Source organism: Saccoglossus kowalevskii, chromosome 20 (assembly GCF_978046115.1).
Source record: "Saccoglossus kowalevskii chromosome 20, keSacKowa6.1, whole genome shotgun sequence".
Classification (NCBI taxonomy): domain Eukaryota; kingdom Metazoa; phylum Hemichordata; class Enteropneusta; family Harrimaniidae; genus Saccoglossus; species Saccoglossus kowalevskii.
Window position 1 is genome coordinate 23,075,212 of NC_140660.1, and position 27,276 is coordinate 23,102,487.

The 27,276-nt window shown below is 39.4% G+C and overlaps 1 long non-coding RNA gene across 1 annotated transcript in view; it reads right to left on the minus strand.

Annotated features, from left to right (window-relative positions):
• Positions 1 to 2,182: 2,182 nt before the first annotated feature.
• Positions 2,183 to 27,276, minus strand: part of LOC146730153 (uncharacterized) — a 30,768-nt gene continuing 5,674 nt past the window's right edge. Inside the window, exon 2 of the long non-coding RNA XR_014927958.1 lies at positions 2,183 to 2,595. This is a non-coding gene — a long non-coding RNA (uncharacterized LOC146730153). The remainder of the gene's footprint in view (positions 2,596 to 27,276) is intronic.

Sequence of the window (27,276 nt, forward strand, 5' to 3'; positions counted from 1 at the left end):
GTCACTAACATATTCTGCAAAAGGTCAGAAGAGCGGAAACGATGTGTCGATTCAGAACCGAAAGTAGACAACATACCATCGGAATAGTTTTAGGTAAACTGTCCTTGATCGCGTTGATAAAATAAATAAGTACACTGAACCCTTGCGTTACGTCAGTATGTTCTCATGAATATTCATAAGTTAGTTTGATCCGGGAAAAACAAATAGGTAAACAGAACCTCGAATAATGGCAAACAAACGTGTCGATAAAGGCTATTACATTAAAAGACTGTTGTATTTTGTTTAGACTCAATCGAAATTCTTGGTATTCACTATATCGCTAAAATGCGCGAAAAATGTACACTATTAAAGAAACCATTAGAATCTCTAGCGAGAGATTGCAGAAAAACTATTCAAAATGTGTCTTTAGTTTTGTGTTATTTTTTTAAAATGAATTCTCTGTAATTCATGTGTATGTGATATTTTTTCGCGCACGAAAATAGGCGTGCAGAATATTTTCTGTTATTAATTCCTGTAGGATATTTTCCATGTTTTTACTTCTTGTGCATTTTTTTTCAATTCTGTTTCCGTTTCGTCTGCACGCTTCGTCTATATTCGATCTGTGCATGCGCAGATCCATGGGAGTTAATGTGTTTGGCGTGTCTATCAGTGTAAACCAAATCTCAAAAACTTTTAAGCGGATTTCGATCGAAATTAACACTTAGATATCATGCAGACATGATTACTTTTTGGAGTTAAGTATGTGCATATTAAGTGGCTAATTTGTATATTAGTTTAGGCCTGTGTAAGCATAATCTAGATTTGATCAAACTTGTACCTTAAGATAATGCGCATACATGATTAGTTTTGGGCCATGTATATGCATATTAAGAAGCTAATTTGCATATAATTATGTAATTTCAGTACCTGCAAGCAAAATCTCCTAACCTCTAATGCCGTTGCTCCTTCTCTTTTCATTTCCTAGATATCTTTTATAAAACAACAATGAGTGCCCATACATGTACTCACAAATAGTTCTTATCTGGGTCACATGGGTCGTTGTCACTTTGCATAAACGTCGGGATGAAAGTGCTAATTTCTTGTAGTTTGTGAAAATGTGTAGCGATATTTGCTTGTCCGGAAATAAAAATTTCGATTCACATCAAGTGATGTCAATTAGTTACCACAGCTTGAAATTATTATTTCCTTTTTTAATAGTTTCGAACGTTTTTACTCAGAACGTGGTTCATGTGTTTCGTTTTATTCATTCGTTTCACATTGCGTGAACTTACTTACCGATACGATTATTTGACACAGTGTCGAAGCGCGCGCGAGGGTCGTTGGGATCGTAACAAATACTAATTTCATTATGCGGTGTACATTGTTTAACCACAGCGAGACTTGTGGTCATACGATATATTGTTCATATAGACAGCAGTAGCGGCGGCACAGGGGGCAGAGGGGTGGTGTTGGGTGGTGTCGCCTCCAAAATCAAGCTGAAACCCTTTGTGTTAGCAAAATTTGTAGCGTTTCAGAGGGGCTGAATGTTTCTATTCCCCTCACTATCAACTACAACCCATGTTTCGGATATAACTTCGAACAACTTAAAGAACAGTGACAAGTGATGTATTATTCAAATTTCGCGGGAAAGTATTTCTTTAAAGAAACACAACAGCAACATTGAAAGACTTTTTTTACCCCATTTATCAGCTTGAGTGCAACTTTGGTAGGGAGGGTAATGGTGGAACATCCTCCAAATTACGTCACAGAATGTCCGCTATTAGTGCATCATTTACATACTTTAATGACGTCATGACGCACTTTTTAAAACTATAAACATCGACTTAGATGTCGCCACTTGTTTGAATTCGTTGACTTTGTTCGCAATTCGGAAATCTGGTTGTCCTCTGAACGTTTCTCAGCAAATATCACACACACGGTCTGACGCTTCATCCTCGTATACAGCAAGCACCCGTCCATCCATCCACATTTTAAGCGCGGTGGTCGTCGCGCAGCGCGTGTTCGAATTTCATGTAAATAAACAATGTATTTTACACGCGTTGTATACGTCGCTATGAGTCCCATATCGAACAGAACGCGGTGCGACGACTGCCACCCTTTAACTGAATAGTTGTTATATGATTCACATGCATTTAAATGTGAAATTATTCAGAACGAATAATGTTCAAATCGGAAAAGCATCGACTTTGAAAACTTTTATTTTAATTCTTTCTAAATCAAATAAACGTAACGTTATATTGGGATCAATGTAAGTGTCGAAAATGGGATACACTGTTAGATGACATCCATATTCGTTACATAATACTATAACACAGACACAGCAGACCAAACGGGTAATTTTCAGTATTCTCTTTCGTTCATAGGTCTTTCGCGAATTCTAAAGCAGGCAAGCCATCAAGGAGTTGATAACCGGTAACTAATCTCCTGAATTATCGCGGATTATTGGGATAATTAGTCGGTATTTAAAAAGACTGCTACAACCATGGACTCCGCGTGATATCCTGTCAACACCGATCAATCTCCGGCTAATCCGCCATCTTTGATACGGTATCCTCGTTCGCAGGTATGTATTCTGAAAGCTTTTAGTGTGGTGATCTGAAACAAAAGCGAAAAAGCATGTCATCAATAACTTACGTTACAAATGATCATAAATCATTGAATTGACACGAATCCATCAAAATGGCGACAGCTAGTATCTAAGGTTACTCAACCGTGCAGCTTAGACCGAGCTTCTTTAAAAAGACGATGATTCGTTGTTCTCTGCAGACGCGAGCTTGTTAAAAAAATATAATGGCAAATGAGTTTTTAATTTTCGAGAAGGTTGCTCTGTGCATGCGAAGTCATCTGTCATTTTGAGGTTTTCAGATGTCTAACTCTCTGGCGACTATCGTCTGCGTCGCTGATCGACCAATGAAATCAACGCATAGCGTTGTCTGCCATTTTGCTTCAGTCTATTGTGTCCATGAACTGTATAACCATCGCTGTCACAATATCAAACTAAGAATATACAAAGAAACAATAGCATTTACCATTTTTTCTGTCGTATTTTTAAAACTTTTGTTCGCGCCAATTGCTTTGCCTAATAGATGGGAGGAAAATTACATGCGACGAAATTGGCGACACTTCTCTTCGTGTTCCTTTGCACTCAGGCACTGACTACCGAAGCTAGTTAAAACTTTGTTTGTGGAAATGATTAAACCAGTCTCTTGTAAGCAAAAAACACACCTCGTCTCCCAAAGAAGAAGGTATATGTAATATTGATGAATGGGTGTTGTTTTGTCTGAGTCACATATTACATTTTAATACACTTTATCAAATATTTAACTTTTTAATAATACGTGAGAAGATTACTTGCCCGGGATTGGTGCACTAACACCTCGGGTAGAAAGGAATGTTGTAACTTTGAGTTTTCAGTGACAAAGAGGCTTCAAAAACAACCAGTAATCATTGAGTTTGGGTCGAATTGTCCATTAGTAATGGTTCTTTCACTTAAACCAGGGATAACATCTGATACAGTCGCCCTCATCGATAGTTACCTCTTTGTATTACAAATTCACAAAATAGTCCCGTTTATAGCACTTTCCTACAGACGATTAAGACAAAAACTTAAAATTTAATCGGATTTAGTCTGTTGACTCAAAAGTTAGGGTTCATTTCCAGTCCAGTCAAGTTAAATTACCAGTCAGAACGATCTTCTGTGACAAACCGTCTATTTCATACGTACAATATGCAAGATGTTTTATGTAAATGTTATGCATATACTTGTTTTCACGTCAAAATATTGGTGCAAGATTTTGCCTGTTTTTATGTATATAACTCAGTCTAATTATTCCATTAACACATATTTAAGGGTTTGCTCTGTGATGGCGCTCAAAAGATCGAAAGATTGCATTCCTACATTATCAGAAGAAAACACCAGAATTGTTCAACACGAGGTCGTCTAACTCCAATATATTTATATACAATTGCAATATATATATATATATATATTGCAATTGTATATATATTAAAAAGTGTCTATTGTGCCGCGAACAATAGAAACACGGTTATTTCTAAAACAAATGTAAACACCACTTTTCCGGTTAGCAATAATTTATTTCATTCAAAAGCAGAAAAAAAGACATTTTTCAAAAGCGATGATCGCTAAGCACTCGATTCAATCTAATACAAAATTAACAAATAAAATACAACATATCAAGTCGAACGAAATCCGCTAACGTTCAATAAATTTTAAAAAATGCTTTCCGTGTAAATATAAAAATAAGGTTAAAGTAGTAGTCGGGTCACCTACAGTGTATAAGTTTGCATTTTTAATATAATTAATTCCACGTTGAAAATATGTCCATGCAAGTGTAGCCGGTCAATTGAAAATCTAAATTGTGAACAAATTAAATGCGACCCCGTGACGCCCAGTTTGACAGGATAATTATGTACAATATTCTCTGATAATTAGCCAATCCATTGTTCAATTTGCAAATACTTGTTTGCTTATTATGATTCATAATAATGAAATATTCTATATTATTGCTGAATACCCATGTCGTATTATTGAATAGCTATCTGAATACAGAAATAAATCGCTCTGTATTTAGAAAAAATGACTGAATACCAAATGTTTTCCTCTTTTGTAATGTTTATCTCTAATAGATGTGTATATTTGCGTAGGAGAACAAACCATAAAAGAATTACACTGGGAAAGAGATGATCGTTTCGTGGGCTATTGCGTTCGCTGCCAAACGAAGCGAGCAGTGGCTACATTACTCTGACAGAAACCCCTATAGAATTATTCAATATGTTTATATAATCAACAGTTCGTCGTTAACTTTGCGATTGTTTCACACTACTCGAGCGTAGGCAGTTCCAGGGTTCTAAGTCTAGTTGATGTTAAGCATCAACAAACGGTATATCCTTACTGTGAATGAGTGAGCCACATAGTCAATGGCTCCACCCTTACCATGAGTGAGTGTACCACAGACTCAATGGGTCTACCCTTACCATGAGTGAGTATGCCACAGAATCAATGGGTCTACCCCCTAACGTGAGTGAGTGCACCACAGAATCAGTGGGTCTAGCCCTACCATGAGTGAGTGTACCACAGACTCAATGGCTCCACCCGTACCATGAGTGAGTGTACCACATACTCAATGGCTCCACCCTTAGCATTAGTGAGTATGCCACAGACTCAATGGGTCTACCCCTGACGTGAGTGAGTGTACCACAGACTCAATGGCTCCACCCTTACCATGAGTGAGTATGCCACAGACTTAATGGGTCTACCCTTACCATGAGTGAGTATACCACAAACTCAATAGGTCTACCCACTAACGTTAGTTAGTGTACCACAGACTCAATGGCTCCACCCTTAGCAAAAGTGAGTATGCCAAAGACTCAATGGGTCTACCCCCTAACGTGAGTGAGTGTACCACAGACTCAATAGCCCCACCCTTAGCATGAGTGAGTATGCCACAGACTCAATAGGTCTACCCCCTAACGTGAGTTAGTGTACCACAGACTCAATGGCTCCACCCTTAGCATGAGTGAGTATGCCAAAGACTCAATGGGTCTACCCCCTAACGTGAGTGAGTGTACCACAGACTCAATGGCCTCACCCTTAGCATTAGTGAGGATGCCACAGACTCAATGGCTCCACTCCTAACGTGAGTGAGTGTACCAGACTCAATGGCTCCACCCTTAGCATGAGTGAGTATGCCACAGACTCGATAGGTCTACCCCCTAACGTGAGTTAGTGTACCACAGACTCAATGGCTCCACCCTTAGCATGAGTGAGTATGGCACAGACTCAATGGTTCCACCCCTATCATGGATGAGTATGCCACAGACTCAATGGGTCTACCCCTAACGTGAGTGAGTGTACCACATACTCAATGGCTCCACCCTTACCATGAGTGAGTGTACCACAGACCCAATGGGTCTACCCCCTAACGTGAGTGAGTGTACCACAGACTCAGTGGCTCCACCCCTATCATGGATGAGTATGCCACAGACTCAATGGCTCCACCCTTAGCATGAGTGAGTATGCCACAGACTCAATGGGTCTACCCCCTAACGTGAGTGAGTGTACCACATACTCAATGGCTCCACCCTTAGCATTAGTGAGTGTACCACAGACTCAATAGGTCTACCCACTAACGTGAGTGAGTGTACCACAGACTCAATGGGTCTACCCCTATTGTGAGTGAGTGTACCACATACTCAATGGCTCCACCATTAGCATGAGTGAGTATGCCACAGACTCAATGGGTCTACCCCCTAACGTGAGTGAGTGTACCACAGACTCAATAGGTCTACCCCTAACGTGAGTGAGTGTACCACATACTCAATGGCTCCACCCTTAGCATGAGTGAGTATGCCACAGACTCAATGGGTCTACCCCGAACGTGAGTGAGTGTACCACAGACTCAATAGGTCTACCCCCTAACGAGTGTGAGTGTACCACAGACTCAATGGTTCCACCTTTAGCATGAGTGAGTATGCCACAGACTCAATAGGTCTACCCCCTAACGTGAGTGAGTGTACCACATACCCAATGACTCCACCCTTAGCATTAGTGAGTATGCCACAGACTCAAATGGTCTACCCCCTAACGTGAGTGAGTGTACCACAGACTCAATGGCTCCACCTTTAGCATGAGTGAGTATGCCACAGACTCAATGGGTCTACCCCCTAACGTGAGTGAGTGCACCACATACTCAATGGCTCCACCCTTTGCATGAGTGAGTATGCCACAGACTCAATGAGTCTACCCCTAACGTGAGTGAGTGTACCACAGACTCAATGGATCCACCCTTAGCATTAGTGAGTATGCCACTGACTCAATGGGTCTACCCCCTAACGTGAGTGAGTGTACCACAGACTCAATGGCTCCACCCTTAGCATGAGTGAGTATGCCACAGACTTAATGGGTCCACCCTTAGCATGAGTGAGTATGCCACAAACTCAATGGGTCTACCCCCAAACGTGAGTGTGTGTACCACATACTCAATGGCTCCACCCTTAGCATGAGTGAGTGTACCACAGACTCAATGGGTCTACCCCCTAACGTGAGTGAGTGTACCACAGACTCAATCGGTGTACCCCCTAATGTGAGTTAGTGTACCACAGACTCAATGGCTCCACCCTTAGCATGAGTGAGTATGCCACAGACTCAGTGGGTCTACCCCCTAACGTGAGTGAGTGTACCACAGACTCAATGGCTCCACCCTTACCATGAGTGAGTATGCCACAGACTCAATGGGTCTACCCCTATCATTGATGAGTATGCCACAGACTCAATAGGTCTACCCCCTAACGTGAGTGAGTGTACCACAGACTCAATGGCTCCACCCTTACCATGAGTGAGTATGCCACAGACTCAATGGTTCCACCCCTATCATGGATGAGTATGCCACAGACTCAATAGGTCTACCCCCTAACGTGAGTAAGTGTACCACAGACTCAATGGCTCCACCCTTACCATGAGTGAGTATGCCACAGACTCAATGGGTCTACCCCTATCATTGATGAGTATGCCACAGACTCAATAAGGCTACCCCCTAACGTGAGTGAGTGTACCACATACTCAATGGGTCTACCCCAATCATGGATGAGTATGCAGCAGACTCAATGAGTCTACCCCTACCATGGGTGAGTGTACCACAAAATCAGTGGGTCTACTGCTACAATGAGTGAGTGTACCAAAGAATCAGTGGGTCTACCCATACCATGAGTGAGTATGCCACAGACTCAATGGGTCTACCACTACAATGAGTGAGTGTACCACAGACTCAATGGCTCTACCCCTACAATGAGTGAGTATGCCACAGAATCAATGGGTCTACCCCTACAATGAGTGAGTGTACCACAGACTCAATGGGTCTACCCCTACAATGAGTGAGTGTACCACTGACTCAATAGGTCTACCCCTACAATGAGTGTGTATGAGTACTGGTCCATAATGGAGACACTCCGTGTCAGTCTAGTGTAGTACTGGTCCATAATGGAGACACTCCTTGTCAGTCTAGTGTAGTACTGGTCCATAATGGAGACACTCCTCGTCAGTCCAGTGTAGTAATAGTCCATAATGAAGACACTCCTCGTCAGTCCAGTGTAGTACTGGTCCATAATGGAGACACTCCTTGTCAGTCTAGTGTAGTAATAGTCCACAATGAAGACACTCCTCGTCAGTCCAGTGTAGTAATAGTCCATAATGAAGACACTCCTCGTCAGTCCAGTGTAGTAATAGTCCATAATGAAGACACTCCTCGTCAGTCCAGTGTAGTACTGGTCTATAATGGAGACACTCCATGTCAGTCCAGTGTAGTACTGGTCTATAATGGAAACACTCCATGTCAGTCCAGTGTAGTAATAGTCCATAATGAAGACACTCCTCGTCAGTCCAGTGTAGTACTGGTCTATAATGGAGACACTCCTTGTCAGTCCAGTGTAGTAATAGTCCATAATGAAGACACTCATTGTCAGTCCAGTGTAGTAATAGTCCATAATGAAGACACTCCTCGTCAGTCCAGTGTAGTAATAGTCCATAATGAAAACACTCCTCGTCAGTCCAGTGAAGTAATAGTCCATAATGGAGACACTCCTTGTCAGTACAGTGTAGTACTGGTCTATAATGGAGACACTCCTTGTCAGTCCAGTGTAGTAATAGTCCATAATGAAGACACTCATTGTCAGTCCAGTGGAGTACTGGTCTATAATGGAAACACTCCATGTCAGTCCAGTGTAGTAATAGTCCATAATGAAGACACTCCTCGTCAGTCCAGTGTAGTAATAGTCCATAATGAAGACACTCCTCGTCAGTCCAGTGTAGTAATAGTCCATAATGAAGACACTCCTCGTCAGTCCAGTGTAGTACTGGTCTATAATGGAGACACTCATTGTCAGTCCAGTGTAGTACTGGTCTATAATGGAAACACTCCATGTCAGTCCAGTGTAGTAATAGTCCATAATGAAGACACTCGTCGTCAGTCCAGTGTAGTAATAGTCCATAATGAAGACACTCCTCGTCAGTCCAGTGAAGTAATAGTCCATAATGGAGACACTCCTCGTCAGTCCAGTGTAGTAATAGTCCATAATGAAGACACTCCTCGTCAGTCAAGTGTAGTACTGGTCTATAATGGAGACACTCATTGTCAGTCCAGTGTAGTACTGGTCCATAATGGACACACTCCATGTCAGTCTAGTGTAGTAATAGTCCATAATGAAGACACTCCTCGTCAGTCCAGTGTAGTATTGGTCCATAATGGAGACACTCCTCGTCAGTCCAGTGTAGTAATAGTCCATAATGGAGACACTCCATGTCAGTCTAGTGTAGTAATAGTTCATAATGGAGACACTCCTTGTCAGTCCAGTGTAGTACTGGTCCATAATGGAGACACTCCTTGTCAGTCCAGTGTAGTATTGGTCCATAATGGAGACACTCCCCGTCAGTCCAGTGTAGTACTGGTCCATAATGGAGACATTCCTTGTCAGCCCAGTGTATTGCTGGACCATATTGAAGACACTTCTCGTCATTCCAGTGTAGTACTGGTCCATAATGGAGACACTCCTTGTCAGTCCAGTGTAGTAATAGTCCATAATGAAGACACTCCTCGTCAGTCCAGTGTAGTACTGGTCCATAATGAAGACACTCCTTGTCAGTCCAGTGTAGTAATAGTCCATAATGAAGACACTCCTCGTCAGTCCAGTGTAGTACTGGTCCATAATGAAGACACTCCTTGTCAGTCCAGTGTAGTAATAGTCCATAATGAAGACACTCCTCGTCAGTCCAGTGTAGTACTGGTCTATAATGGAAACACTCCATGTCAGTCCAGTGTAGTAATAGTCCATAATGGAGACACTCCATGTCAGTCTAGTGTAGTAATAGTTCATAATGGAGACACCCCTTGTCAGTCCAGTGTAGTACTGGTCCATAATGGAGACACTCCTTGTCAGTCCAGTGTAGTATTGGTCCATAATGGAGACACTCCTCGTCAGTCCAGTGTAGTACTGGTCCATAATGGAGACATTCCTTGTCAGTCCAGTGTAGTACTGGTTCATAATAGAGACACTCCTCGTCAGTCCAGTGTAGTACTGGTCCATAATGGAGACACTCCTTGTCAGTCCAGTGTAGTAATAGTCCATAATGAAGACACTCCTCGTCAGTCCAGTGTAGTACTGGTCCATAATGAAGACACTCCTTGTCAGTCCAGTGTAGTAATAGTCCATAATGAAGACACTCCTCGTCAGTCCAGTGTAGTACTGGTCTATAATGGAAACACTCCATGTCAGTCCAGTGTAGTAATAGTCCATAATGAAGACACTCCTCGTCAGTCCAGTGTAGTAATAGTCCATAATGAAGACACTCCTCGTCAGTCCAGTGTAGTACTGGTCCATAATGGAGACACTCCTCTTCAGTCCAGTGTAGTACTGGTCCATAATGAAGACACTCCTTGTCAGTCCAGTGTAGTACTGGTTTATAATGGAGACACTCCGTGTCAGTCCAGTGTAGTACTGGTCTATAATGGAAACACTCCAGGTCAGTCCAGTGTAGTAATAGTCCATAATGAAGACACTCCTCGTCAGTCCAGTGTAGTAATAGTCCATAATGAAGACACTCCTCGTCAGTCCAGTGTAGTACTGGTCCATAATGAAGACACTCCTTGTCAGTCCAGTGTAGTAATAGTCCATAATGAAGACACTCCTCGTCAGTCCAGTGTAGTACTGGTCTATAATGGAAACACTCCATGTCAGTCCAGTGTAGTAATAGTCCATAATGAAGACACTCCTCGTCAGTCCAGTGTAGTAATAGTCCATAATGAAGACACTCCTCGTCAGTCCAGTGTAGTACTGGTCCATAATGAAGACACTCCTTGTCAGTCCAGTGTAGTAATAGTCCATAATGAAGACACTCCTCGTCAGTCCAGTGTAGTACTGGTCTATAATGGAAACACTCCATGTCAGTCCAGTGTAGTAATAGTCCATAATGGAGACACTCCATGTCAGTCTAGTGTAGTAATAGTTCATAATGGAGACACTCCTTGTCAGTCCAGTGTAGTACTGGTCCATAATGGAGACACTCCTTGTCAGTCCAGTGTAGTATTGGTCCATAATGGAGACACTCCTCGTCAGTCCAGTGTAGTACTGGTCCATAATGGAGACATTCCTTGTCAGTCCAGTGTAGTACTGGTTCATAATAGAGACACTCCTCGTCAGTCCAGTGTAGTACTGGTCCATAATGGAGACACTCCTTGTCAGTCCAGTGTAGTAATAGTCCATAATGAAGACACTCCTCGTCAGTCCAGTGTAGTACTGGTCCATAATGAAGACACTCCTTGTCAGTCCAGTGTAGTAATAGTCCATAATGAAGACACTCCTCGTCAGTCCAGTGTAGTACTGGTCTATAATGGAAACACTCCATGTCAGTCCAGTGTAGTAATAGTCCATAATGAAGACACTCCTCGTCAGTCCAGTGTAGTAATAGTCCATAATGAAGACACTCCTCGTCAGTCCAGTGTAGTACTGGTCCATAATGGAGACACTCCTCTTCAGTCCAGTGTAGTACTGGTCCATAATGAAGACACTCCTTGTCAGTCCAGTGTAGTACTGGTTTATAATGGAGACACTCCGTGTCAGTCCAGTGTAGTACTGGTCTATAATGGAAACACTCCAGGTCAGTCCAGTGTAGTAATAGTCCATAATGAAGACACTCCTCGTCAGTCCAGTGTAGTAATAGTCCATAATGAAGACACTCCTCGTCAGTCCAGTGTAGTACTGGTCCATAATGAAGACACTCCTTGTCAGTCCAGTGTAGTAATAGTCCATAATGAAGACACTCCTCGTCAGTCCAGTGTAGTACTGGTCTATAATGGAAACACTCCATGTCAGTCCAGTGTAGTAATAGTCCATAATGAAGACACTCCTCGTCAGTCCAGTGTAGTAATAGTCCATAATGAAGACACTCCTCGTCAGTCCAGTGTAGTACTGGTCCATAATGAAGACACTCCTTGTCAGTCCAGTGTAGTAATAGTCCATAATGAAGACACTCCTCGTCAGTCCAGTGTAGTACTGGTCTATAATGGAAACACTCCATGTCAGTCCAGTGTAGTAATAGTCCATAATGGAGACACTCCATGTCAGTCTAGTGTAGTAATAGTTCATAATGGAGACACTCCTTGTCAGTCCAGTGTAGTACTGGTCCATAATGGAGACACTCCTTGTCAGTCCAGTGTAGTATTGGTCCATAATGGAGACACTCCTCGTCAGTCCAGTGTAGTACTGGTCCATAATGGAGACATTCCTTGTCAGTCCAGTGTAGTACTGGTTCATAATAGAGACACTCCTCGTCAGTCCAGTGTAGTACTGGTCCATAATGGAGACACTCCTTGTCAGTCCAGTGTAGTAATAGTCCATAATGAAGACACTCCTCGTCAGTCCAGTGTAGTACTGGTCCATAATGAAGACACTCCTTGTCAGTCCAGTGTAGTAATAGTCCATAATGAAGACACTCCTCGTCAGTCCAGTGTAGTACTGGTCTATAATGGAAACACTCCATGTCAGTCCAGTGTAGTAATAGTCCATAATGAAGACACTCCTCGTCAGTCCAGTGTAGTAATAGTCCATAATGAAGACACTCCTCGTCAGTCCAGTGTAGTACTGGTCCATAATGGAGACACTCCTCTTCAGTCCAGTGTAGTACTGGTCCATAATGAAGACACTCCTTGTCAGTCCAGTGTAGTACTGGTTTATAATGGAGACACTCCGTGTCAGTCCAGTGTAGTACTGGTCTATAATGGAAACACTCCAGGTCAGTCCAGTGTAGTAATAGTCCATAATGAAGACACTCCTCGTCAGTCCAGTGTAGTAATAGTCCATAATGAAGACACTCCTCGTCAGTCCAGTGTAGTACTGGTCCATAATGAAGACACTCCTTGTCAGTCCAGTGTAGTAATAGTCCATAATGAAGACACTCCTCGTCAGTCCAGTGTAGTAATAGTCCATAATGAAGACACTCCTCGTCAGTCCAGTGTAGTACTGGTCCATAATGGAGACACTCCTCTTCAGTCCAGTGTAGTACTGGTCCATAATGAAGACACTCCTTGTCAGTCCAGTGTAGTACTGGTTTATAATGGAGACACTCCGTGTCAGTCCAGTGTAGTACTGGTCTATAATGGAAACACTCCAGGTCAGTCCAGTGTAGTAATAGTCCATAATGAAGACACTCCTCGTCAGTCCAGTGTAGTAATAGTCCATAATGAAGACACTCCTCGTCAGTCCAGTGTAGTACTGGTCCATAATGAAGACACTCCTTGTCAGTCCAGTGTAGTAATAGTCCATAATGAAGACACTCCTCGTCAGTCCAGTGTAGTACTGGTCTATAATGGAAACACTCCATGTCAGTCCAGTGTAGTAATAGTCCATAATGAAGACACTCCTCGTCAGTCCAGTGTAGTAATAGTCCATAATGAAGACACTCCTCGTCAGTCCAGTGTAGTACTGGTCCATAATGAAGACACTCCTTGTCAGTCCAGTGTAGTAATAGTCCATAATGAAGACACTCCTCGTCAGTCCAGTGTAGTACTGGTCTATAATGGAAACACTCCATGTCAGTCCAGTGTAGTAATAGTCCATAATGGAGACACTCCATGTCAGTCTAGTGTAGTAATAGTTCATAATGGAGACACTCCTTGTCAGTCCAGTGTAGTACTGGTCCATAATGGAGACACTCCTTGTCAGTCCAGTGTAGTATTGGTCCATAATGGAGACACTCCTCGTCAGTCCAGTGTAGTACTGGTCCATAATGGAGACATTCCTTGTCAGTCCAGTGTAGTACTGGTTCATAATAGAGACACTCCTCGTCAGTCCAGTGTAGTACTGGTCCATAATGGAGACACTCCTTGTCAGTCCAGTGTAGTAATAGTCCATAATGAAGACACTCCTCGTCAGTCCAGTGTAGTACTGGTCCATAATGAAGACACTCCTTGTCAGTCCAGTGTAGTAATAGTCCATAATGAAGACACTCCTCGTCAGTCCAGTGTAGTACTGGTCTATAATGGAAACACTCCATGTCAGTCCAGTGTAGTAATAGTCCATAATGAAGACACTCCTCGTCAGTCCAGTGTAGTAATAGTCCATAATGAAGACACTCCTCGTCAGTCCAGTGTAGTACTGGTCCATAATGGAGACACTCCTCTTCAGTCCAGTGTAGTACTGGTCCATAATGAAGACACTCCTTGTCAGTCCAGTGTAGTACTGGTTTATAATGGAGACACTCCGTGTCAGTCCAGTGTAGTACTGGTCTATAATGGAAACACTCCAGGTCAGTCCAGTGTAGTAATAGTCCATAATGAAGACACTCCTCGTCAGTCCAGTGTAGTAATAGTCCATAATGAAGACACTCCTCGTCAGTCCAGTGTAGTAATAGTCCATAATGAAGACACTCCTCGTCAGTCCAGTGTAGTACTGGTCCATAATGAAGACACTCCTTGTCAGTCCAGTGTAGTAATAGTCCATAATGAAGACACTCCTCGTCAGTCCAGTGTAGTACTGGTCTATAATGGAAACACTCCATGTCAGTCCAGTGTAGTAATAGTCCATAATGAAGACACTCCTCGTCAGTCCAGTGTAGTAATAGTCCATAATGAAGACACTCCTCGTCAGTGCAGTGTAGTACTGGTCCATAATGGAGACACTCCTCTTCAGTCCAGTGTAGTACTGGTCCATAATGAAGACACTCCTTGTCAGTCCAGTGTAGTACTGGTTTATAATGGAGACACTCCGTGTCAGTCCAGTGTAGTACTGGTCTATAATGGAAACACTCCAGGTCAGTCCAGTGTAGTAATAGTCCATAATGAAGACACTCCTCGTCAGTCCAGTGTAGTAATAGTCCATAATGAAGACACTCCTCGTCAGTCCAGTGTAGTACTGGTCCATAATGGAGACACTCCTTGTCAGTCCAGTGTAGTAATAGTCCATAATGAAGACACTCCTCGTCAGTCCAGTGTAGTACTGGTCTATAATGGAAACACTCCATGTCAGTCCAGTGTAGTACTGGACTATATTGGAGACACTCCTCGTCAGTCTAGTGTAGTCATGGTCCATAATGGAGACACCCTTATTTTTTTCTTCAAAAGTTAGGAAGATCAGAAACCACCCATATTTGGGAGGAAATGTATGCGCTCATTCTGAATAAAATCAGCCACCATTAAACGATTTACGACTTGGCATCATATTTACGATGTATATCAATTCATATCAATCTTATAATCATATTATTCGACGCAATCAAATTCAATCTTATATAGGAATACAGTTTAATTAAACGCAAATAACACTATAATCCTATATAGGAATGATATGTATATACAGTTTAATTAACCTCTGTATGGATACATTATTTTAAATTCAATAAAAGTATACCTTAACTTTAGTTGAATTTTTTTTAACGAGTTTTGGCATTAGCATTATAGAAAAGTGATAGGTAGACTCACTGTATATCAACGTACAACTCTGAACTTAATACCAAATCACGTATTTCTTTAAATTAATTTCAATATTAGTACCTTTACACACTGTTTCTAATCATTTTATTAGCTCCATGGTGAGATTTTGCTTTACTTGTATGTGGATAGCAAATCTTGACTCGCCAATCTCAAATTAGATATAGTAAATCGCGGTTTAGTGGTGGCCATTAAAATCTAATCGATCACCGATCATTTCTAGCAACGTCTGTCCAATCGGTATTATTTCAATCCTATCAGCAACCAATATGAACTAGTGTTACAGACATCTGTTTAGTAAAGATCACGCTAATTGGTTGAAACATCCCCAGAAAAGTGCTCTGTAGCGCGAGATAGCCATGCGGACAAGGTGCATTGTAATTAGATGAAATGTACACGTATACCGGTTGTAACCGGACAGATACGCACTGCATGTCAATCAAATTTCGTACAAGTTTATAACGTCACGTTGGAGAGTTCTTCAAAATTAAATGCACTACCGGTGAAAAAATCTCATTTCATTGTGTCCCTGTGTCAGTGTCCGGTTTTGCTATAATGACACACACTGAAATTAATATCCGATCGGAGCTGTACTCTAATAAACGCTATATTATTTTCTATTGCACCTGGAATCATGGGTCGAACACGTAAGTTCGAGTATTGACTTTTGGCCCGGACACGAAATTGTTTTTTTTGTTTTTTTCTGTGACAGATGCTTTTTGACTACATATCTTTGGCAGTGATTTTGTGAAGTGTACAAAAATGTATTGTCCCCTCTATGCATGCTGGGTAGCATTTCCGCGTGTTTTGATTGGTTAGAAGCAAAATTGTGCGTGTAGTGATTGGTGATGGACACGTCTATGTTTGTCGTCCTGATAGCATTGCAGCGGTAGTTTTACGTAAATAACATCGTTTTATCATCTCATCGGGAAGTTATCTTTCAACCAGTGAATCTTTACAAAGAAAGCAGATCTTTTGAATTTAAATTCGAGTTACTTTGGCTATATATCTATAAGTAGTACATTCTTACTGTTTCGGATAGAACAGTCACAACAACTATTTTCTAAACAATAGTACATCTAACCCAGATGATGTTTTTTGAACGCTATTATTTCCCGCCAAAAATGGCGGTTCGACATCATGCAAATTTCTCTTTATTTCTCTATAATGTCTTTGATAGATGGACTCCTACAACCGTGATATCCAATAATATTTCTTCATCGACATTTTTTAGAATGTATAAGTGGGAATGTCGCGTCAATTCGAATCCAAGTCTACAACATCTAATCTGTCAATTGATTGGTTCGAAAGACGACGATATTTACATATATTTGCATAGTTATTTTGCTTGTGTTCGAGTTGGACGAGGTTTACCGGGAACTCTGGGAAATACAAGACGCGGTTTTATATCGCTGAATCGTGGCACCAATAACTAAAACAAAACTGAAACGTTTTCACAAATTTTGGTATGCGGATTTTCGGGAAATCGTAGATTACGGGCAAAGTGTTGTTTTATTGTTTATACAATGTAACCTACATTAGATGCAACTTTCCAAGTTCTATTGTGAGTGAAACGATATTGCTAAAAATCTCGTCACAATTCGACTCGATAGAACAATCATTAATATCCATTATTACGTCACGTAATGTTTGGTGGCACGTAAAATACCTCTTTTTTTTCTTTTTTTTATAGAAGATTATATATTCATAAACCTGACGGAGTAGTAAAGTGATAACCGCAAGGCATTGTGGGTAAGGTCTCCACGTGGCTATTTTGAAAGAATAACACAAATGAGGAGCAGGCAATTTTGTCAAACAAAAAAAAAACGCGTATCGGCTGTCAGGCACCAGTAACCGTTTATATGTTAACTAATTACCGTGTATCTCGTAGGCAATGAATGATGGGACCTCTGTACGAATGTAGTCACGTGACATCACATACCTTGCCAGATCGGGATTACTTCCAGCGTCGCCAAGGATACTGCGTCTTTCATTTAATTTACTTTTTGTTCGGGAAACACGATGACGTCTATAACACACTCACGCACCTTCCACCTCTGCGCGCTAACGAAACATTCGCCATTTTAGCTGCAGAGATTGAAACACAGCAATGCTGCGTTGAGGTGAAGGTCCCCTGTGTCGAGACTACCTTGACAATGATGGGACGCCAAGATCACATGAAAAGAAAAAAAAACTGCCCATTCATCGTCCAGCGCCTCCTCACTTGAATGAGTTTGTCTGCCTGGGTCAAAGATTGGACCATTTTAATCTATCATGTTGTCAGCTACACGTCACGAAATGACAACTCCTTGTATTCTTGTATCTCATTAATATTCATGAAATGCCTGTTGACTTGTATTCTGATCAGCGTGCTGCCAATCAGTGCCAGAGTGTGACCGCGTTCTCGACAGTTCGTATTGAAATTGAGGACAACAGATCAGTCCAACTCATCCTTCATTTCTGACAACTCTTCTCCGCTTGATAATAACCTAATTGCGGGTAGAACTTTTCAACTGGCGTACTTTCACCCAAATTCAGGTTCATTTTAATGGGTGCAATTTCGTCGATCGACGAGTATCTCGGTAGTGAATACTGTAGAGAGTTTCATTACTGATTTTCTTAACATCCCACACGGGGCAAACTTTCATACATTCTTTAAATAAATCGCCTGGGGCAGATGGTCAAACCCGTGCGTGCACTGCAAAATAACAAACACGAATCTCTTGAATTATCAAAGCGAAAAGTTTTAGTTAATTTCGAGTAACTACTTGTTGTGTTTTATATAAAAACAGACAAACTATTATTATTTATTATTTTCACCGCCATCACGGCGTTCAACCATGGAAGGTTTGTCAAATCGTCTGCTGAACGTTGCCTTACATTTCGTTGACGCAATTGGACAGAACATATTTTGAGAACCTGAAAGCGAAACAGTGAACAATAAGTTATGTAATCCTTGTCGCATTCATCGATTGGGCGATAGCTGCACGGCCATCTTGGCGGCCATCTTGTTAAGAAACAGCCTCGTTCCCAGTCACTATTTTGAACTCTTAGAAAAGCTTCCGCATTGAATCCACGAACTAAGTTCCCGAATGAGCTTTTTAATGTCGTGTTCATCCTTTGACCGGTTCTAACACAATCTGTAAAAATCAATAATTGCTTTGTTACAAATTGTATAGAATACTTTAATCTAATGTATTATTTTAGAAACAATTTCCCTTCTGACCGCCATCTTGGATTGGAAAAAGACCGAATCATAATTCTCTGCGGTCGAATGTTGTTCGACATATAAGACGCATTAACGTGTGTGAACTCGACGAAGGTATCGGTGCTGTACGTTGTACGCCGCCCACACAGCCACCTACCTAACACATAACAATGTTCTATTTGAATATCTGAGCGTTCTGAGTCAGGGGACATTTCAACATTTCGTTTCTTGTTGTGTATGTTTCTAATGGCCTCTAATTCACGATAGCTTCATTCACATGGCGCGTAACGGGACTAATCGCGTGTACTCCAACTAAGCTAAATTAATGGATCGTCTGCCGTTTTACCCCCTCAGGCGACGCGTTCGTCTTGGTCGAAGGATCGTATCTACTGAACCCAGAGAGATGTGGGTAGACAGGATATAGATTCTAAGCAAAATCCACGATTTTCAACAGATAACACGACTGAATTTACCATTACAATTTCTAGTGAATTTTCAGTTTTTACGATGATAATTTAGTACATTTTGGGGCACCCTCTCAGCGCCCTGGTATATATAGCAACGATTTTGTTCCAACACTTGGCTGAATTTTATGAAATAATTATATGGTAATTTATGCACCCAAATGACGTAATTTCCTATTGATCGGCTATTAAAAAAATGATGTGAAAAATTATGCAGGTTTCAATTTCTGTAGTGTCACAAAAATTCTTGTGCCAATCTATCAAATTAATCGATGGAAACACTACATTTCTTTCAAATTTCATTCAACTTTTCGCTCGTCTGTCATGGTTGCATGCACGTATGTTTCATTCCTGGGGGGGGGGTAACAGCGTTGTTATATTGTTTGCACTTTCAAATCAAGAAATATCAGAGACAATACTAGTTTACTTTCCAGTACCGCGGTCAGATTTTGAACAACTAACGGCACTCACATTATAGACTGTTTTCCCGCCATTTTACCGATGCTAGACATAGAGGATTTACAGTATTTGCCTGAATAGGCAGCTCACTGGAGTGATGAGAGACAGGAGTAGTATAAACAAAGAACAAGCAAATACTTTTCTTTAAAAAGAGAAAGAAAGCAGAACAAAATGCATTATTTTAAAAGTACGTACGCTGATGTGTAGATGTTCATTTCAATGTGTTACGGGTGTCACCATGTCAATTACCCAGCATGCCTCGCAAATAACTGGTACTGTCAAGAAAAAAATTAGTGTGTGTTTGTTTTGTAGACGTGGTCGAGGCGTGCATCGCTGGGGTTTAATTTATCCACTTTGATAGATTTTAGAACTCTGTTCTACGAAAACGGAACAGTCGGGTGCTAATATAATCAAACACAATTACCAGATCCACATAATGTGAAGTGTATCAAGATGTATTATTGATTGAATACTTTTTTTTTCAAATTTGTATACAGTTATTAAATTCGATCCCTGCACACTGACACCTTTTAAAACACTGAATCTATAGAACGTATTTTCATAATTTTTTATCAATTTGTAGGGAAATTATTGCCAATTGTAATGATATTGTTTAAAAAGTATTGGCGTGAGAAATCCATATGACGACACTTCAGAACAATGTCCCGTCATGCGGACACGTAATAACTAATACGTTGTAATGACGTAAGAACATGTTTACGATATCATTACTTTGAATTTAAAAAATGCTTATAATCAGGTAATTTTTAAATTTAAACCATATGAAACTTATAATAGTAATGCATAACCAGCGTTTTCTCACAAAGAATGGTTTATTGAATACCAGCATTTGGAGTGCCAAAGCTTGCGTGGGAACATGAATACCATGCTTGGGCGTATTAAAAGCCCATGAAAGCAAACATTATATAATAATTGTCAATATAAACGTTTTTTGTAATTAAATTATCTCACTAAATACCATTTCATTCGTGTATTGTAACATAAATCAATGAAAACAACAGCACTACTACAACTCTATTTTGCTGTTACCGTAAACTTTATTTTTCAAAATTTTCGAGATTAAAAAACGAAAACATTTAAAACGGCGAATGACGTCATAATTTAGAACATTCGCGCGACTAAACGATGTAAATAGATTATATTTAACAATTTTTGATTTGGAGAAAAATAAAATAAAATAAAATGAAGGAACTAAGCCTAGAAGCAGGGGGAATTGGAGATGATTTGGCTTCTGATTTTGCAAACTATTCTTCATTGGCCCTAACCCTAACACGATGCTGTATTGGCACGTCAGCTAATAATAATGGTCACCTTGCAGTAATACAATTTTACAGTTAACACACCAGCAGCAAATTGTAAAATTTATACTCGTAACGGGTTCAGGCATAAACTAGTTTAATATTAGTTCGTTTTTAAAAAAAAATCTTGTGGAACAAAATCTATATAGTATAATAAATTCTATATTTCTCTTGAAGTCGAACACTACTCATAACTGTCCATGCAAAGTATGACAGTATGTTTTTGTCAAAATTGATTGTTTTGAGAGGGATTAATTAAGAGTATTCGTCGCCAAGGAGAGTTGCACCTAATACGTGTAGGCAGAGACAGGATCCCGTATGATCGAATGATTGTCAATTTCAGAAGACAAGACAAAACGGTAATATTTAAACATTGATGTGGTTACTATACTCAGGAATCTCACGAATAATTACATTATAGTTACATTTTAATAACCACCACATCAACAACATACTATTGGATAGTCACAATTGTTCATGATTTGAATGTCTATTCTGTCCGGCATGAAAAAATTTGCTTTAACGTCATGCTTGTCTCTATGAACACATTGCAAGACATTTTTTTTTATAAACTAGCCGTCTGGGGTAACAGTTAAAAACGAAAAAGTGATCAATCGCCATCGCTGATTCAAAAAAAATCGATTTTCATGAGAATATTTCTTTATATCAAAGGTAAAACGTAAGCCAATGTTAAAAACGTTGCGATTATAGATTTACGAGTTTGACATTTCTTAGTCGAGAACTATCCTATCTACGTCGCAGCGTGGTTCGCTGGGAACTAAACAAAATGAGTAGAATGAGTGATTAATTACGTTGCCATGACGAAAACAATGGCGGGATAAATTATGCGTTTTAAGTGATATTTGCTTTTAAGTGAAAGTCCTTCAATGCGGAAAACCAACTGCGCTAGTGGACGCCATTGCTTGACCCGAACTGCTGGTAATATGCATTACATCTTTGGCTGAGAACTGCGTGCGCCAGATTGTATTGCAAGCTTGTCCAAGCTTGCGTTAAAATCACAGTTTCAGTACTAGACTATTCTACTCTACTAATAGAGAAATTAGTATTGAATAAACAAATTGAGTCACTATTTTCTGATAAAATGTTGACACGATATTTTGCTTTCTTACAATCTTTTCATTTTAAAATGATTATTTACCAATTTCTGAGCCTTTCGACGATGACTACTTGGTTATGTAGAAGGATTCTTGAATTCGGCACTCAATTCAATAATGTCGTGAAAATTGAAATCAGAGTGTATAATCAAATAATACTACAAAAACCGTTGAAAACTTTAGTCCAGAACATGTCCCCAGAACACCGAGTATTATTAATCGATAAATTGTCGATTAATTAAAACAAATACATCGAAGCAGATTTAGATAGGATCTCGATGAATCTGTCATATGCTATCTCCGCCGTGATGTTATGAAACGCCACATACCGCCACACCAAACCGCTACGTACAGAGTACTCTGTGACATTTGTGAAAATGCTCCAGCGTATGTTTTTTTGGTTATCACAATAAAGCATTACTCTCTCCCAACTTGTATTATTTATTTATTTTTGACACGGTTGTCAGGGTTCTAGATACCAACGGGCTGATGCTTGATATGCCCCACCATGGTACACTAGTCTACCCACTAAGTAGGTCAGATTTCCATTCGACTGAGTTCAAGTTCGATCCACGTGTTCTCCATAAACTAATCGCACTTTAAACGCGCTAAAAAAATCGACAACAGAAAAATTTCGAAAATAATTCAATGCATTGATAAGGATAATGGTGTTGCTGATGAAATTCGTTTACTTTACGGGAATAAAATAGCCCTGTCGAATGTCGAGTCTGTTATCATCTAGAAAAAAACAACGGACAGTTATGATATGAAGTGCAGGTCGTTATAATCCTAATTTCAAACAAATTTATAATAATCGTTGATATGAGGCATATTTAAGAAGCAATTTGCACAAATTTGCACTAGATTACACGTTAAAAACAAGATGCTGATTAACTTCAAATAGATTTCACACGTCAGTCAGTTTTCTAAGCTAGTAAATAGAAGGGGGAAACATATCTGAAGCTACTCCTAAATTACTATTAAAATAGACCGTAGCTCCTCTTCGCTAGTATAAACATGTTGCTACCGGAAGAGAAGCATTGGATTATTCTTTTTTAATCTGAAATAAACCTCAATAATAATGATAATTGGCTGAAACGACTAGTTATTTTTACTAGTAACTCGGGACGACGATTAAAGTTTACCTACTATATACATGTATCTTCTAAAATACGTTCTTGTGATACCATTATTTCCCACGTGGAGGCGTACTGATTTTGATTGTGAAAATAATCCACCCGAAAATGATAATCTCTCATAAAAATACACTGAAAAGGTAATGTAAAAACATTTTCTGTAATTGTCGGTATTCGTGTATTTAACAACGGGAATGCTCACACGGTACACAGCACGAAATGCAAGGACACGGTATAGTCTCTATATTTTCCATATCGATACATATTGCTATGTGAACGTATACTGTAGCATACATATATGTATATATATTACTTTATTTTCACCAAATCAACAAAGAAAGGCTACATGTGTTATTTTCATTTGAGAAAAATGTTGGAAAAATTAAACCAAACCGATGGCAGACTACGCAGAATGATATAAACATGGTTTCCACATGCAACGCGCAATCGAGATTTGCTTGAAATGAACCACATATAGATGATGTCAAATTGCGTAATTGTAATCGATGTATATGCACACATAATTATTACATGTACTCATGTCATGAAACAATATTGTAATTATTACCATACGTGTCAGTATTAATATCTAAACATTTGTTTTTTTACAAATTACAAAATAGAGAACATATATATGCGGTGTTGTTTGTATTCTGCAAATTATGGAATTGGAATTATTTTGTCCATGTTTATTTCATTTATGCACAAAATGTGTGATAATGTAGTATTGTGATGATAATATAGCAGGAAAACGTATGCATATCCCACGACAATACGTGGGAACATTATCTGTTCCCCAACGATTAGACAAGTACAGGCTAGTTCTGGGAACTGGTTTATTTCAAGTAGACCCATTATTCATCCACAAGGTGATATGGTTTATAAATTATTTGGTCACTATGCCAACTTGCCTACTAAAATAATAATAATAACTAAATGTAATGTAATTGAGATTCTAAGAAACAAAGTCTTCTATTTCATAATAATTGTTTTGTTTTTTTTTACATTATGTACTGTCTGAGAATAAATTAATATTGTTTTAATAAGACAGGTTGCAGTAATAAATCAACATGGAACACAATTATTTGAATGGGTAGATGAAATGAGTTGGCAGATTTAGCTGAATAATTATGTTCGGAATTCACTTTTTAGGGATTTATTTTCTCGTGAATTCTGAAGAAATAAAAAAGGCAATACACAACAATGTTACGATCCTGTATAATGGAATAATAATCGAAAGAAATACATGACATTGCGAATTCGCAATGTTTACACTTTTTTTTGTATTTTGGTTCTTAAACCATGTGATGCTGAGTTAATTGTGGAACCAAATAAAAATCTCACAGGGGTTAAATGTTATGATAATGTGTGCGACATCTACAACAGTGCCTGGACAGCTGGTGAATATTTCCGCTATTTACGTGCACAATTACATGATACACCGCCATGTATGTACTCATTTTAGATACCGCAAATGGCGTTTAATTCAGTATTACATAGATTTGAAAAAAAAAACGAAAAATTAAGAAAACGTACTCTTGTTCGTTTCAGGTTGACTACTACTCGTGCATGTTTGACACTTGCGCATATTTTAGTGGATACAGTAGTGACAATATTTCGTCCCCATATCTGTCTATAAATCAACCATTTTGGTATTGGTTAACAGTATGAATAGTTTAACTGGTCCACCGACAATCTGTTTTTATTAGGGGAAGCAAACTGGCAACTAATTGATGCGTAAGATGATGAGCTGTTAGCAGTGTTTTCCGTAACCATAATAAAATCACATTTCGCCAATAAAAAACACACAAACTAAAAATATTTTCTATGAACTAGTACCTTGAAAAATATATTATAATATATTATAAATATGTTTTTCGATCAATGCCAACTATCCGAATTTTGAGATATGTCTTTGCCATTGCCAAGGCTCTAAAACATAAACAATTGAACATTTTCTTTCCGTACCGATTTTCTCCGAACATAGTACCAACATGAAATGTCACTCATGTAGAAATTAGGGACAATTCATTATTTCAACTTCTGAGTAGAGTTTAAGGTTAAGAAGTATGAAGCAACACCAACAAAATCAAACATCGGGGCAATTCGCCTCGCATCTCATATTTAACTTGATAACATGCGTAACAAGTATTGAGAGAAGCTACACTGCTAATATTGATAGTTTTAATTTGAAAAACGAACACATTGATGTACCAATTATACAAACAGCTTCCTGGGAGTACCTGCCCGTGCAACTGTACTTCTTCGTACTATTTTTTTTTGCTCCGTCTGACCTCGCCCGATATTATAGAGAAAAAGTGATGAAGCGATTTGATTTATTTGGTAACGTCGCTCATCGGTAAAGTATACCTCGTTATGGATATACTGAGAATGTGGTGTCTGAATTATGCAGTATTTGTAGTGTATGTAATAACCAGCTATGCCTTTCCCGCCCAAGTATAAATAAACACTCCACCTCACAGCTGTCACGTCACAAATCACTACACACAGAGTTAACAGTACTCCGACGATCATTACATTCGAGCACATGGCAAAAGCTGTGAATTCGTTAAACTTTGGGGTGTGGTTTACGGTCATGTTCCCTCATTGCATTCTGTTCGCGTGATTTTTTTTTTCTTAAATGAAGCTCGCGAGAAAAAGAAAGTGTTGCCCGGAAATGTGACGTCATACGCGCTTGGCGTAACGGTAAATTGACCTCAAGTAACTTTCACGGTACCTTGCACTGTATTCGTCAATAAATATCGAAACAACAACAATTTAAATCAGCTGCAGTAATGATGTCATTTTTTTTATCCTGAGAAACTTTTTTTATACTTCTTAACTGTCTAAACAAATAAATCGTGACGCGGACCGGTTTTTCCTTTTTTTGAAAGTTCATTTTCCCCCAAAATGGGTTCACATTCAGAATCATGAGAAAAGGAGAAAAACACAGACTATCAGTGATATTGGGAATGCAATCGATTATATCCTTTTCCCATCATGCATTGCGGTACACAGACAAAACATTCGTTTTGAAACTTCAAAATAACATGTTGTCTCTACCATCACGTGACTGACTCCTTGTCCTTCAACTATTAAACCTTTTCCCGGCATTCAACTTAAGTAGAACGCTACTTAGTGGTAAAGGTAATTTTCTTTATTTTTACAAATATATAATGTTACAGGGATGAAGAAAATGGTAAAAAAAAAATATAATAGCATGTGAAAATAGCACAATGTTTTAAGCATTTTACCATCTTTTCTTTTCTATTGTTTCTTCAAGAATCTATCTCAATATCGCACGATTTAGCTCTCTGATATAGACAAAAGAAAATTCGTTGTTTTATCATTAATTTCAAGAACTATTAAAACATTTACATTGTTTTAGTGTTTTTTAACGACGAAATACCTGATCTATCTTTAAAAAAAAAAAAAACACACGTTATATTGTTTGCGGAATTCTCTGCGTCACGTGCAAAGTCGTGAGACTTGGTGCCAGACTCTGAAAGTACCGTGCGCAAAATGATTAATGTTGCGGTAATAATCATATCACCAGAGATGGAAAGAAAGATGTGAATCTAATCAAAGACAGACGCCTCGTGCGTTCATCAATGCTTTATTTAAAACATAATGACTATTTTCCAATATCGAAAGTGGCTGTGAAATGAAGAGAGGATCAAACTTAATAGCACTGCGCCATATTCTGCATTGCACATCAATATTGCACAGTGCGTATACAAACTGGTGGCGCGCTTTTGTCCGACGGTAATGATGTAGATATCCCGTATGGAATTGTACGAGAATAAAATGTTTGTTTTTTTCCCCCGTTGAGGATTTATTTGTATTTCCGCTGATAACAATTGACAGCGCGTTGGTCAATAGAGTCAAATAAATATATAACTACCTTGAAGTTCAACTCAAAGAATTTATTAATGCATATTCACGTCGTCTTGCAAGAATGGAAGCGTTGGGATGCGTTGCGTTTCTTCTGCTTCTTGCGCTTTTCAGTTAATATGCATATCTTCAGAACTAGCCTCAAAATATCAATAAACCTAAAATTCCACGAAATCAATGTTTGTTATAA